The sequence below is a fragment of the Grampus griseus genome, assembly GCF_964374135.1.
Source record: "Grampus griseus genome assembly, chromosome: 15".
NCBI classification, from domain to species: Eukaryota; Metazoa; Chordata; class Mammalia; order Artiodactyla; family Delphinidae; genus Grampus; species Grampus griseus.
Window position 1 is genome coordinate 53,442,157 of NC_139009.1, and position 15,173 is coordinate 53,457,329.

General features: G+C 44.3%; 1 long non-coding RNA gene across 1 annotated transcript in view; it reads right to left on the reverse strand.

Moving 5' to 3' along the window:
* Window positions 1–2,182: 2,182 nt before the first annotated feature.
* LOC309833522 overlaps window positions 2,183–15,173 on the reverse strand; it is a 65,370-nt gene continuing 52,379 nt past the window's right edge. The window contains exons 4-5 of the long non-coding RNA XR_014297777.1: window positions 2,321–2,571; window positions 2,183–2,224 (exon numbers count right to left, since the gene is read on the reverse strand). This is a non-coding gene — a long non-coding RNA (uncharacterized lncRNA). The remainder of the gene's footprint in view (window positions 2,225–2,320; window positions 2,572–15,173) is intronic.

Below are 15,173 nucleotides of genomic sequence, written 5' to 3' on the forward strand. Positions count from 1 at the left end.
GAATGTAGAAAAATGGTACAGATGAACCGGTTTGCAAGGCAGAAATAGAGACACAGGTGTAGAGAACAAATGTATGGACACCAAGGGGGGAAAGTGGGGGGTGGGCGGTTGGTGGTGGCGGGGAAAAAAAAAAAAGAAAAGGTGATGGCAAGTTGAAACATACTCACTTGCTCAACCATTTTTATGTGGACCATGGTGGTAGCAGTTATCAGAACAAGACTGGAAATGATTTCAGCACCCCTTTTGGCACACTGTATAAGTGCAAGGCAAGGCACCTTTAAATTTAATGTGTTCATGTGGTACATATTTATACACAGTGGAATATTACTCAGCCATAAAAAGGAATGGAACTGTGCCATTTGCAGAGACGTGGATGGACCTAGAGACTGTCATACAGAGTGAAGTAAACCAGAAAGAGGAAAACAAATATCGTATAATATCACTTATATGTGGAATCTAGAAAAACAGTAGAGATGAACTTATTTGCAAAACAGAAATACAGTCACAGATGTAGAGAACAAACGTGTGGTTACCAAGGCGGGGAAGTGGGGGTGGGATGAACTGGAAGATTGGGACTGACATATATACACAACTATGTATAAAACAGATAACTAATGAGAACCTACTGTATAGCACAGGGAACTCTATTCAATGCTCTGCGGTGACCTAAATGGGAAGGAAATCGAAAAAAGAGTGGATATATGTATATATATGACTGATTTACTTTGCTGTACAGCAAGAAACTAGCACAACATTGCAAAGCAACTATACTCCAATAAAAATTAATTAAAAAAAATTGAATGTGTTCAGTGTAAATTGAAACTTTTAGTCTGAGGATTCATTTCTACATGAAGAAGAGTAGCTTCCAGCTCACTTTCCTCCTGCTTTCTTAGTAGCTGCACCCTGAGTTGCTTACCGGTCCTTCCCAGGGTTAGGTGGAGCTGCCTTTTTGCTCTTGGATCCATTCTTCCTTCAAATCCTATGAAAACACAATGCAACGGAGGATTGTGAGCTCTTGCTGCCTTTGATCTCTGAGCAAGGAAAGGTGAGTGTATATGATTAATGAGCTCAGCTGGACTTTGCCCAGTGGCCTAGAGGATGATATGGGCTCCCAAGAACATTTAGAGGAGGAACGGGGAGAGACCCAGGATGTTCTGATGGCAGCTGGTGTCTTGGAAATGTGTAGGCTTGGAGGAGATGTCCTAGCCCAGCAGGGTTGCCTGCCTTGGTGTGACAGAGACATGCTGGAGGGGGTGGCCGCCCATCCACTCACAAAGAATAATTACACCCTTCTGCTAGCTGTGTGTTCCCTCCAGTTCAAGGAAGTTTCCATTCAGTGAGGCAGCACTTAAATTAATGGGAGAAATGGGCTTGAGTGGGATACAGAGAGGGGCTTAGCTAAGAGGGAGGACCAGGTAAGGGAGATGTACTGGACTGGGACCAGCTCTAGTTCTCCAGCTGAGAAAGACTGTCCTCACTACCCAAACCATACTAAGTTTAGACTGTAACTGGCACCTTCTTGGTAAACCGTGCAGTGTTTATGGTCCCGTATGGATTCAGTTCTTCTCAGTAAGGTTATCTTTCTTTTGAGAAACATCCCCTCTTGGTGAAGGGAGCTCTCTGAACTGGGTGGGCCCAGGATGGTTGTACCAGCTGTGCCCGGGCAATGATGCCTTTTCGTGGTGAGGGACTCGAGCAGGGGCTGGATCTAGCCCACTCAGCTTGCTGAGCTGAGGCCTGGCCCAGGGCTGAGTCAGCTGAGGGAAGGAACACCTTTGTATAATTGGCCTGCCATTTTCTAGTTTGCACAAAGCCCCGCTGAAGTGCTAGTGCTATATGAGCCCCATCCCAGGAGGGTCCAGGAGCCGTGTGGGATGACATCCTGGTGCTCACCTTGGGCAGCTCATAGGCACATCTGAATGAAGCCTCTACCTCTTTAGGCTGCCACTTACCACTCTTGTACCGGAAGAGTGACAAAACCGTGACCTTCAAGACTTCCACAAACGACTGCACTAGTCTCACTGCTCTTGACGAGGCCCCCGGTTTCCTCCAGCATGAGCTCAGAGAATAAACCCCTACCCTGAGAGGACTCTGAAGACCTGACTTTTTCTTCTGAATCCACCTTCAACAGCTGTTTGATCTAAAGTGAGTCATTTAACCCTTCACATCCTTCATTTCCTTACCTGTAAAAAGGGGATGACAATTTTCATGTCAAAGGATTGTCCTGAGGATTAAACAAGAGAATGTTTAGGAGAACATTTTGGGATGTAATATACTGAACAAACGAATGTTAGGAGTGACCATCAATCCCGTGCATCACCTTGAGATGGGAAACCAGATGCTCTGTTTCCATTTGGTACAGCGGCCATTTCAAAGTCTCATGAAGTCTGCCTAATAATGCCAGTGAGAATCGGGCCCCTCTGTTCTGGAAGAAAGGCTGCACCATGAGCTCGCTGTTGCTGCTTTCTTGGAGGAGACTTCTTTATAGATAAATAACACCGCTCATGGGAACTTCAGAGAGAAAATCTTCAGTGTGCCATAAAAAAGATTTATTTTTGTGAAGTTAGATATCTGTGAAAAGTAAAAAGGCAAAAGATTAGGGGACAACCAAAGTCAGGAATCTGACTCTCTTTAACTGGACCTCAGAATGTTTTTGTTAGTCTTTAAGTGATAAGAATAAACATTTGAGTCAGGCGGAGACAAATTATAATCTCTTGGGTTGTGTGTTTTCCTCTCCACAATGCCAGCTGCAGCAGTCCCAAACTGCTTTCAGACCGACCTCGCTTTCAAGTCTTTCTCCAAACAATTGTAACCCTTTATCAAAATCCTCAGTAGGTGGTCCCACAACTGGGTTGATGGGCAGGTGGAATAGATAGTAACTGAACTTAAGAAATGCCCCTACCCCAAAGTATCTCCTGAGTATCCCACTGCCGATGAGTAGAAGCCTGCTATTAGCCATTACTTTCTTTAAATTAAGAAGTTACCTCCTATTAAAATCCAAGTAATGGATCTCTTCTCCTGGAGAAGTAACATATTAAAACTGTAATACCTTAGTGCGAGGGACTTGATTTAGGGGCTAGCAGACTTTTTCTATAAAGGATCAAATAGTAAATATTTTAAGCTTTGTGGGCCATAAGGTCTCTGTTGGAGCTACTCAACTCTTGTCATTGTAAGGCAGAAGCAGCCATTGAGGTAAGGAATAAGCATGGCCAGGTTTCTATAAAATTTCATTTACAAAAACAAGAGATGGGCTCCATTTGGCCCAACGGCTGTTGTTTCCAACCCCTGACTTAATTGAATCCTTTTGAAAGGAGCAACCAGCTGAGAGCAGGGGAAGGAGGACCTGATACCTGGTGTGGGGGAAGGGAGGTGACCAGAAGGGTGGGAAAATGTAGGACAAAGAGCCACAGGGAGAGATGGGCCCTATAAGCCAAACTTCATAAGAGTTAGTCCTGTTTAGGCATTTTTGACATTTTTTTTCTCGTCGAAATAATTTGACTCAATCAGTTTGTTTACTACATATATTTCTACAATTTTTTATTTGGTGGAAGGGTGATACTCATTTTAATTGTATTTAGTATATCATTCTTACTTAGTGTATCAATTTAATAGTCACAGGACGGGGCTTCCCTGGTGGCGCAGTGGTTGAGAATCTGCCAGCAAATGCAGGGGACACAGGTTCGAGCCCTGGTCTGGGAGGATCCCACATGCCGCGGAGCAACTGGGCCCATGAGCCACAACTACTGAGCCTGCGTGTCCGGAGCCTGTGCTCCGCAACAGGAGAGGCCACAACAGTGAGAGGCCCACGCACCGCAATGAAGAGTGGCCCCCGCTCGCCGCAACTAGAGAAAGCCCTCGCACAGAAACGAAGACCCAACACAGCCAAAAATAAATAAATAAATTTATTTAAAAAAAAAAAGTCACAGGACAAGGCAGTTCCCATTCTACCATTTAACAGCTTAGAATACTATTCACATGTCATGAAAATTGCTGAACATTAAAAGGGAAACACTTTTGAATACAAAAAAAAATTCTCAGACTGTATTATGCTCCCTCTCCCCTTCCTCTGTTTGCGTTGAACACTTTTTGACACTTGAATTAACTTATGGGTGGTTTGAGAAGTGAATGGTGTTCTGATTTTCTTGAAGCTGTGCATGAAAGAAGCTTTTTTCAAACAGTATTTTCTTTCAGGATCAGTGGAAGCTGATACATGGTGCTTAGTCTTAGCTGTGACGTGTTCTTGAAGGAAAAAGAGAATTATTTATAAGCCTTTTCAAGCCTCATTCAGGTGTCAGTGGGCACGTGGGGAAAAGCGCACGATATCCACAGAGCTGGCACAGCTGACTCACGCCATGGAGGGTGTGAGCTTGGGTGGTATTCCAGGAGCGGGGTAGGATTTGACTAAGACATGACTCCTCTTTGCCAGCTCCTTCTGTGTCAGACAGTGCAACATGGAAGATGACAAATTTAGAATTAGCAATGGAGCCTGCAGCTGTGGACCAGGCAAGTGAGAATCATAACCACAGCCTCTGAGAAGACTACAGCTGACCACTGGGGTGGGGAGAGGAAGGGCAGTGGGTTGTTAAATTGGTGCCTGCATGTCACTCTGAGACATGCTGGCTTCTCTCCATTGTTGGGAATAGGCCCAATGCCTTGGAGACAGTCTAATTATCTTTTTATACATTCATAAAGAAGTTTATTTTGGTAAAGTCACTCAAACTGGAATCGACTTGATTGGTTTATATTGGAAAAGTAATTTGGGGCTTATCATCCAAATTACATTCAAAATGCTGAAATGCATTCTCGCTATTACCTAATCTAGCCTACTTCTTTCTTTATCAGGGAGATGGAATACCATCCAAATTATAGGGCTTGTGTATATTTTGTGTCCCTAAGTATGACCCAGTAAGGGAAAAACTGCTTTTAAAAGGGGACTGTTAACATTCACTAGATGGTTTATAGTGAACTGGTTTCCTCCTTCCGCAGAATATTGTCAGAGATCTGAATGCAGAAAGGACAAAAGGCCCTCATCATCTGTGCAGTGTACAGCCAGCCCTGGAGGAGAGGGTGGTACTGCACCTGCATCAGTTTGGGTGCCTCCAGAGAAACAGAACCAGTAGTGCGGATGCCCGCGTGCATGCTGCCCTCCCCCCCCCACACACACACAGAGTCAATTCTCGTTATTCATGGTAGTTATGTCCCATAAAGTCCCCACAAACACTGAATTAGGAAATACTGAGCCACTGTTCCTAGGGGAAATACAGGGTTAGGTTCCTGTGAGCCTCTGGTCACATTCTCCTCAACCGATCAGAATATAACTTTGTTTTATCTGTATTTCTGTTTAAAGACACCTTACTTAATATACACTGTTGATTCATTAACATTGAACTCACAGCCAACAGCACTATAACTGATGTCTGAATGAAGCATATTTCCTCACAAGGCAAATCACAGCCTTCTGGCATTAAGAACACTAGACGGCACTTTAGCAAGATGCTTAGGAGCCACTGTAAACAGCAAAATCACCAACAAAAAGCACAAAAATATGAAAATCATGGCGCTACATAGACCACGTAAAGGACACTTGTTTACAGTCTGAGAGCTGAACAAGAAGTTGGAGTCAGTTGTTCAACCTCAGCTGGAAAAACAGCTGCATCAGGTGACAAATTTTTCACCACTCTACACGTGTCCAGGAATAACTGTGGAAGCACTGTGAGTGTTAATTTGGCATTATAATAAAGTTTAGCAAGTAGGCAAATTCACAAATAGAGAATCTGTGAATAATGAGGATCAAATGTATACGGAACAAGATTTATTCAAAGCAAATAGCTTCCATGATTGTGGGGAATGGCAAGTCTGTGGTCTGTGGGGTGGAGCAGCTGGCTGGAAACTCTCTGGCAGGAGCTGAAGCTGCACTTGACAGGTGGAATTTCTACCTCAGAGAAACCTCTTTTGCTCTTAAGGCCTTTCAAGTGATTGGATGAGGCACCCAGACTGTCAAGACCTTTACTTAACATCAGCTGATTGTAGATGTCAACAGCATCTACAAAATACCTTCACAACAACACCTAAACTAGTGTTTAATTGAACAACAGGGTGCTATCGTATAGCCAAGTTCATATATTAAGCACCCAATTTAGAGCCCAGGAAAATGGACCTGGAGGAAATCTTCCCTTTTCATTATCCTAGAAGGTTAGTACGAGAGAGCAACAGCTCATAAACCCCACCCTCTGCCCGGGTAAGCATTTGTTCAACGTACTTTGACGACTTCCACTCTGCAGAGGGACCTCAGTCAGAGCACTGACCACAGTGGGTAGGAGTGATGAGGATCTTTTATTTGAGGTGTTAAAAAGGGACAGAGATTTTTAAGCTTTTCCCTCTGATTCACCAAATATAACCCATCTTTGTTTCTAATTTGATAATTTTCTTATGTCCATTGATCAGGCTCTTTCTGCTCTGAGCCTCAGCCAGCAGCCAGTTGCTCAGCCCCTGCCCTGGAATGCATGAGAGGGCTTGGACTGCTCCCAGCCTCTGGGCTGCTGTGTCCTGTCAGCAGTTTTGTTGGGCAAGAGTGGTGCTATTGCCCAATCTCCAGGCTTCCCGGTTCCTCTAGGGCCCATGATGGTTAGGAGAAAAGGAGGAGGGACCCTGCCCTGTGCTGTAGCCCCTGTATTCCATGTGATGCATAAACCAGCAGCACTGGCATCACCTGAGAACTCGTTAGAACTGCAGAGCCCCAGACTTACTGAATCAGAATCTGCATTTTTAGCCAGGTTCCAGGCGATTCATATGTACAGTAAAGATCGCAAGCATGCTCTAGGTAGCTATGTGGAGCCTACAGTCCTTCAACCCTCAATGTTTAGGTCTTGAATCCTGACCCATCTTTCCACCTATTTTGAATCAGATATTCCAGAACAACCCTGCTCCACCTGGTGCTGGTGGATGGACACCTCCACCCTGCTTTCCACAACTGGAAGCCCTTGAATAATCCCCCTGCCAAAGCTGGCCTGCATTTTTTCTTCGCCTGGTTGTGCATGACTCTATTCTCAGCGCCTACCCAGGAGCACTATTTCTGCCCCATCCTGCCCTCTGATCCTGCCAGCTCCCTGCCCCCTGAACTCCTGTCACGTTCTACACGCAGACGTGGCGGGGAGGAGAGACTGGAACTTCCTCTTCAGAACTGACTTGGACAGATTCAAACACTGATGAGCACAGTTCAGAGAGGAAGTAGAATCAGCTGAGAGATTCAGGGAACAGGGGGTCAGTTTCCAGATGTCTCATTTCCAGAGCAGCCTGAGGTCAGCATATGAGCTCTATTTAAGCCTCCATTGCCTAACTGTAAATTGACAAGAAAGCTACCTTTGAACCCCTTCTGTGAAACCCATTAAACCAGTTTGGAACCTCAATTTTCTCTATACATTTGCTTTTGAGGCCAGTTTAACAGGGGATCTGTGGCCAGCAAAGAGCTACAGTATTGACTTTACTAGAAGTCTAATGGTCCTTTTTTTTTTTTAATTAAGCATGGAATCCATTAACCTGTCATTATGGGATTCCACCATGCCATGGAGTCAAATGATTAATTTGCCGTGCACTTAATAGTATAGTCTGTAATTATAAAGGCTATTTTCCAAACCTCACATTTGATCATTCCTGAAGAGGGAGGATTTCTCACCCAGAAAACCAGCTTTAGGCTTGGATAGCAATTACTCATCTTTCCTTTTCCTGGCATTATGACTATAGGAGTAGACAATGGATTGGTTCCCAAAATGACCTCAAGCTTTTCCCACTTAAACTGTGTTAATTTCTAGGCTCATCTCCCATGTCTCCAGAAGTGGAGAACATATAGTCATAAGCCGATCGATCGAGTCCAGCCTGCAATTTGCTGAGGGTCATTTTCTTGACTTGTCTGAACCATCACATGGTTAATTTGATTGCCATTGTGTCCAGATGGACTAGGTGCATGTCAGTAGATGTGCAAGTCAACTTGAGCAAAGGAAATTAACTATACAAGTGAACTGACTTACATGTGCCTGAAACACTCTGAGCTGCTGCGCTGCACAGCTCTCAGGGATGCCACTGTTGTCCATGTGAATGGAGTGCATGGGCAGTGCACAACCTGTGGGACTGCATGTAGTAGCTCTGGGAACATTCTTTTCCTGACTCTGCCTGTAGTTGTTGCCTTGTCAACCATCTGTTTCAGCGTAAGTATCACCTCCTCAGAAAAGCTTCCTTGACCATTTAATCTAAAGGAGCTGCATCCTTACTCCTCATTCTATTTATTTCCTTCATTGTACTTACTACAGTCTGAAAGGATCTGGTTTAGTCTCTGCCTCTCTCTATTAGACTGGAAGTTTCTGGAGGGCAGGGGTGTTGTCTGTTTGATACACAGTAGGTGCTTAATATGTATTTGTGGGATGGGTGAATGAGATACTCAATATGTGCATTTAAAGCAATACCTACAAGAAGGGAGATTACCTCAGGAATCTTTTATCCTATCACCAAAATGCTAAAGTAAGCTTTCTTCCATGGTTATTCTTTCTGGAATTTTTTGTTTTGTATAACTTCTTCTGTCCTCTTTTACTTTGTCTTGTCTTTTATCCTCTGCTATCTTAAGGTACAAATAATAACCTTAAACCTCTCTAAAATGAAAGAACCACCTGGTATATGAGTGCCCACTGAATACCAGGCATGGTTACAAATGGAAAGCAGTCAAAACCACGGTCCTTATATCAATGATGGAGCAAGACATAAACATGAAATGTTGATGCTTTTAAATTATTCAAGCTATGCCTATGTTCTTAAGGACTAATAGAGAAGGGGAATATCTTTGCTCAATATCCTCAGAATCAGAAAGATATTCCTTTAAAATATATTTTTTCTAGTACAATAAAAATTTTAACACCAATTTGAGGAAAGAACAAAAGAGTTGTCACAAGCGAAAACATGATTAATTATCAAATTAGTTGTACAACCATGATTGCTACAGAGGCTTATAAGTTTATTTAGCCTGAGACAGAGAAGATTTGATAAAGGTTGGTGCTAAGTCTGAGGGTCTTAAAGGGAATGTAGTGGGATTCCTGGTTTGAATCTAAACTCTTTCTACCAGCAAGACTAGAATATATCCAAGTACCTCTGAGTACATCCAAGTACAGCCAGACACATAGCTCTCGGATGTGCACTTGCATGAGTAAACTGTCAAGGGTGCCCTGTGGGGGGTCAGGGACAGGAGACTGGGAAGGACTCTGGTCTGAGCCTGTTGAAAGAGCGCAGATGACCAAGGAGCTGCTATGAGGAAGGATCTGAGTCATAGAGCTGTGAGTAGTGTCCCCTGGAGTCCAGGGGGTGCAAGCTGGCCTACCACCTGTGCCTTAAGGACTCCAGGGGACACAGTGCTGGCACCTTGAGGGTTGAGTCTTGGGCTCATCGAGAGAAAAGACATTACAGTATTTGTGGAGGGTACATACAGGAGTGGTGGCCTTGGCCAAAAGCATAAACGTGGGGCATAAGGGTGGCTGGCATGGGAAAGGAAGAACATGGCAGGGGCCATGTGTTTGTGGCATGTTGTGAGTACATGTCAAACAATGCATGGGGTGAAATTTCCGGGTGTGACTCTGAGAGGCCTCAGAGATCTCGCAGCACTCAGGTGGAGCAACGGAGGAAGCTGCTATTGCTGTGACACATAGGCCAATAAAGCTAGACAAACTCAGGTTTTGAATGAAAATGTTTGCAAATGAATGCAAATATTTGAATAGAAGAGCTGTGCCCAGGGTGCAAAGATAGACGGTGGCCAGAAGCAGAGGCCCCAAATGACCAAGCTAAGGAGGTTGCCTTTGGAGGCTGATCAGAAGGACCGTGATACAAAGGAGTCAGGATTCAGGGAGGCTTATCTGCCCCTGGTGTTTAGCAGTAGTTTTCAAACTTGCTTTAGCATTGAAAACATTTTGTGAAATGAAATCTAGTGAGGATGCTTTGTAGGTGTGAAGTAGATCAGAATGATAGAAAGGGACAGGAAGGGTGGAAAAAATGGGGCCTGGGTTGCAGGGTGATGCCCAACAGTTACTTCTTGGTGGTGAGGTAGTTGGGAGTTTAAACTTTTTTTTTTCTAACCTGCATTTCCTAATATAAACAGTTAGTTTTATAATTAAAAATTCCAAAGTTGGGACTTCTCTGGTGGTCCAGTGGGTAAGACTCTGCACTCTCAATGAAGGGGGCCTGGGTTCGATCCCTGGTTGGGGAACTAGATCCCACATGCACGTCATGACTAGGAGTCCTCATGCTGCAACTAAGAAGTCTGCATGTTGCAACTAAGACCTGGAGCAGCCTAAATAAATAAATAAATATTTTTTTAAAAATTCCAAAGTTATTTTAAAAACTAAAACAATTCATTGCTTTGTATTTAGAATCAGTTCATAGCTCACATCCTCAAGAAACTTTCCTTCTTTCTCTGAACCTCACGCATTTCCTTCTCTATGTATCTATATATATCTTCTCTATATGTCTCTACATATCTTCTCTATATATCTATATATATCTTGCATGCTCTTTGGAACTTGTGGATAGTTTGCAGAGGTGCTGTTTTGGTCTGTTCAGGCCACTGTAACCGGATACCATAGACTGGGTGGCTTATAGGCAACAGAAACTTATTTCTCACTGTTTTAGAGGCTGGAAAGTCCATGATCAAGGCACCAGCACATTTGGTGTCTGAAAGCCCGCTTTCTATATATATATATATATAAAAATGAATGAAATGATGAGGTACAAGGAACACTGCCCAGATGCCAAATTCATTAGCCAGTAGACCTGAGATTGGTAAAAAGTCCTGCTGGTCTCTCCTGTATATACTTATCCCAATAGATGACTCACTCAGATTCACACTGGGCCCAATCACAGAGGAGGCAATCAGTGGCTAAAAGTGACTAAGCACTTTAGGAAATTAGCATTCTGGTTTCTTGAATATTGGGTCTGATTATATTTTCACATCTTGGGACCTACCTCGCTATGGCACAGCCTCATCCAGAGAGGCTGTGGGGCAGACACAAGAGCCTCCGGCGCTTGAAAAGAACTTTGAGAGACTAATTGTCTATGGAGATGAATGGTTATAGTCACTGGGCTCTTGAAACTGGAATGCAGCTTATGAAATAGAGCATTATTATTCCAAAACCCACTCTCTGCAGAGGAAGTGGAACTTCTCCAGCCGGTTGGTGAGCTTCTCAGTTGTTTATCTCTGGATTTCACTTCCAAGGGGAGCATTTTTCCTAGGCCTCACCAGCCACAGGGAAAGAAATCAAGGGTCTGAGTTACAAAGAGGTATTTGATTTCGAGCACCACCTGGTTTCCCAGGATGTCAACGTTTGCCAGAGCTCAGAGAAGCTGCTTGGGCTGTTCCCGCCCCAGGTCTGAGGTTGTGGCCCCGTAGAGAGGCAGTCCTCCCCATGGGCCTCAGAAAGCATAGGCCTGCTAGTATCAGATGTCTGTCTGATGAACCAGAGACCAGTCCCAACCAGACCAGTTGGAAAGGGGCCAGGGTTGATTCTCTCACCCTTTTTGGGACCCTGAGCCCAACCCCTCCCACTCAGGGCAAGTTCTCCATCTCATAAAGGCGTTTCGGGAGTCTCATCTTTCTTCTTCTCCTTTACATGAGGATCCTAATCGCAAAGTCCAGGACTTGGAGAAAAGTCTTCCTTTTCCTTCAGATCCTCTTTGGAGCAAAACGCTGGCGGTCGCCTGGACGTTCCAGGTCCCAGAACCAGGCAGGTAGGTGAGTTCCGGCTGCTGCCTTCCCTGTAAACAGGTACTTAGGTACCCTTTTTGTGACAATACTTGCAGCTAAATACAGGCATCTTATTCAAACAGGAAATTCACATTTTACACATTCTTTAGCCAGAGTTAAAGAGGATGCTACAGAAGCAGCAGTGCAGATTAGGAATCCGTGGAATGTGAATGTTCTTCATACTTCTCCTTCTGTTGGAAACAGCGGTACCTTCTCCATCCTCTTTATCCTCTGGTGTGACAATGCTCACTCTTCACATGGTGAGAGCTCCTAAAGGACTAGAGCATGGCATGATGCTTACAGGATCAGCCTTTGGTGTTAGAACAGACCAACTTTCAAATCTCCAGGTTACCCCATCATTTAAAGTGTAGGGCTCGAGGAGGAAAAATCAAGGGAGAAGAGGAAGGTCTGGTATCTGGAAAGCCAATAAAAGTGACAGAGTCTGCCATAAGCTGGACACGTAAGACAGGTATGTGGATGGGGTCATGAAGGAATGGACTTTTCCAGGAACTTGGCTGTGAGGGAGAGGGACAATGGCAGGCAGGTTGGGGAGAGAAGTTTTAAGAAGGGAGAGACCTGATCATGTTTCTAGGCTGCAAGGGAGGGACCGGAAGTGGGGAGAAGAAGTAAAAAGTAGAGAGCAAAGGCCCAGGAGAGATTGGATCCAGAGCCCCAGAGGAGGCTCTCGGCAGGAGAGAATCCAGCTTTTCCTTTGCAAACGCTGGAAGGTGAGTGTGACTGCAGAAGTGCCTGAAGTTTCAAGGGTGGGTGTTGAGGGAGTTCATTAAATAAAAGCTGTTATGGACTAAATGTTTCTGTCCCCCAAATTCATATGTTGAAGTCCTAATCCCTAATGTGATGATATGTTGGAGGTGGGGCCTTTGGGAGGTAATTAGGTTTAGATGAGGTCATGAGGGTAGAGTCCCTATGATGGGATTAGTGTCCTTACTAGAAGAGGAAGAGACCAGAGCCTTTTCTCACCCTGCCACATGAGAGAACAGCAAGAAGGCAGCCATCTGCAAACCAGGAAGAGGGCTCTCACCAGACACCAAATCTGCAAGCAGGGTGATGTTGGAATTGCCAGCCTCCATAACCGTGAGAAATAAATGTCTATTTTTAAGCCACCCATAAGTCTATGGTATTTTGTTATAACAGCCCAAACTGCCTAAAACAGAAGCCTTGGTCATCTGCTGAGAGAAAGGTGGCCATGGTTGGGGTGTAGTGGTGAAGGTTTAAGATGGCAGCTGGGAGAATCAGGGGAGGAAAGGATGCTGATCAAGGGCCTGTGAAAGGGTGGCTGTGCTGAGAACCCAGCTGAGGTCAGAGGACATGGGTTGTCAAACCCAAACCACAAGACTGTGAATCCCTATGCCACCCTCAGGGGCCCTCACATAGGAAGAAAGTAGGAAAATGGTTGGGGTGATCCACAGAAAAGGGTTTGTGGGACTGACACAGCAAAAGGAAGGGGGCAATGAGGCTGAGGCTGGTCACAAGAGAGTGACAGAAGAGTTGTGTCTGAGGTCCAGCCATGTTGTCAATGATGGACTAGGAGAAAAGAGTAGAGATGAGCAGCAGCTGAACTGGGAGAAAGGGGTGATGGAGCTGAAAGAATAAGGGATGGGTGTGATGAGAGAAAGAGAGAGGAGACAGAGATAGAAAGAGATGATAAATATTGAATAGATGTGATAAAGATAGATGATAGAGAGATTGATAGATGACAGGTAGAACAGGTCTGAGTTGCTAAAGTGGAGTAGGGTTGAAGTTTTCTGCTAAGATGTTGTCAAATAATCTTTTAGAAAGTTAACCTTTTCCTGAAAGAAAATAGAGGTAATCATACCCCTTAGAAGGCTAATGCAACGGTGTAGATCAGAGGGCATGCTGCAGTTTCCCTCCTGTGCCCATGGCGATCACCATTAACGGTCAACCACACTCTTTCCTGCTAAACACAAAATCCTTTTCAACATAGGGCTCTTGTAGCCACTACCAATTAATTGGAATTGGCCTGTGAGATGGAAACTACTTTCAGTTCTGGTCCAGATGAAAGGTAATAAGCCTGGGCCAGGTTTTTAGCAGCAAGGATGAAGTGACAGCAACATGTAAATAAAGGTCTATAAACTGACTAAGGTCAGCTTGTCATAATCCATGTATCCTTCCTATTCATCAGTAGGTGCTCAATTAATGCTTATTAGCTAAGGAAAATCCTTCTGCTAGACTGGGAGGGAGCAGGACCCAAAGCTCGCCTGTAGCCATTAAAGCCCTATTTGGAATGTGGCCTACAGCTTTAGGGACTTTTGCATATATCTTGAATGTTGACTTGTTTTTAAATTAATTACTGGATTCCTACTGCTATCCGTAATGTTATATATTTGGTCCTAGCCAAAAGAGACTGCACCTGAAGAGATTCTGCCACTTACTCAGGAGAACTTTAATCTTTTACTAATTAGGTTAGGAGAGGACACAGGAAGAAGTGTGGGAGGCTGGATGCTAATTGAGGAAATATCAGGAGATGGGTAACAGGGAGCATGTGTGTTACTCTCAGGCTTCAAATCTGCCAGGTGTGTGTCTGGTCACAGGTATTTCATGTCACACCTCCACCTGCCCACCCCACACAAGGCCATTTTGCTCTCTCATCCTCTCTCCTTCTGCCCTTGTGATACACACCACACACACACACACACACACACAATCTCAGCGTTGTGCTTTCCTTTGTAACTCTTTCAATAAGCCTTTGGTTCTAGTAAATCCTAGTCCCTTTTGGATCATTGAACTCACTGGGGTTTTCCTCTCTAGTTCTTGACTCTTCTGGTAAGTGCCAAAGGGGAAACAAACATGAACAAAGAGATAAATGACAAAAACCAGTCCCAGAAGCCTTCACATTTAAGTCACCTCATTATGTAACAACAATTTTAAAAGTCCTAAATAAGTGGAGACCAGGATGGTATACAGAAGAATTATTCTTTTCAATATTAATAATAGTCTAAAGGAAGTTGTGGTGACAAGTCAGGGATTAACTCTTTACATGGATATCTGATCTATTACCACCACTGGGCTTAATGGGATTCAACAGTCTCAGTCATATTGTGCAGTCAGAGATCAGTTTTGCCACAGCTTAAGACAAAGGCCTAAAATCAAGGAGTTCCAGCAGAGAGGAAAGAAATGAGGCTTCCTGCCAGCTGAAGCTGTTCACCCAAAGGGAAAATGGATTAGATACGGTGAAATGTGTTTCTCAGAGAGGGGCCCAAAGCTGCCTCTGTTTTCTTGTAGCCTCAGGCTGGGTCTATCTTTTAGGAAATTATGACCCAGAGTGACTAAAGGGAATTAACTGCATCCTTCCCTGGGATCCTACCAAGCCAGGGCCAGAAACACTCATCTACCCCCGACATGGAAGATCATTGAGTCATGA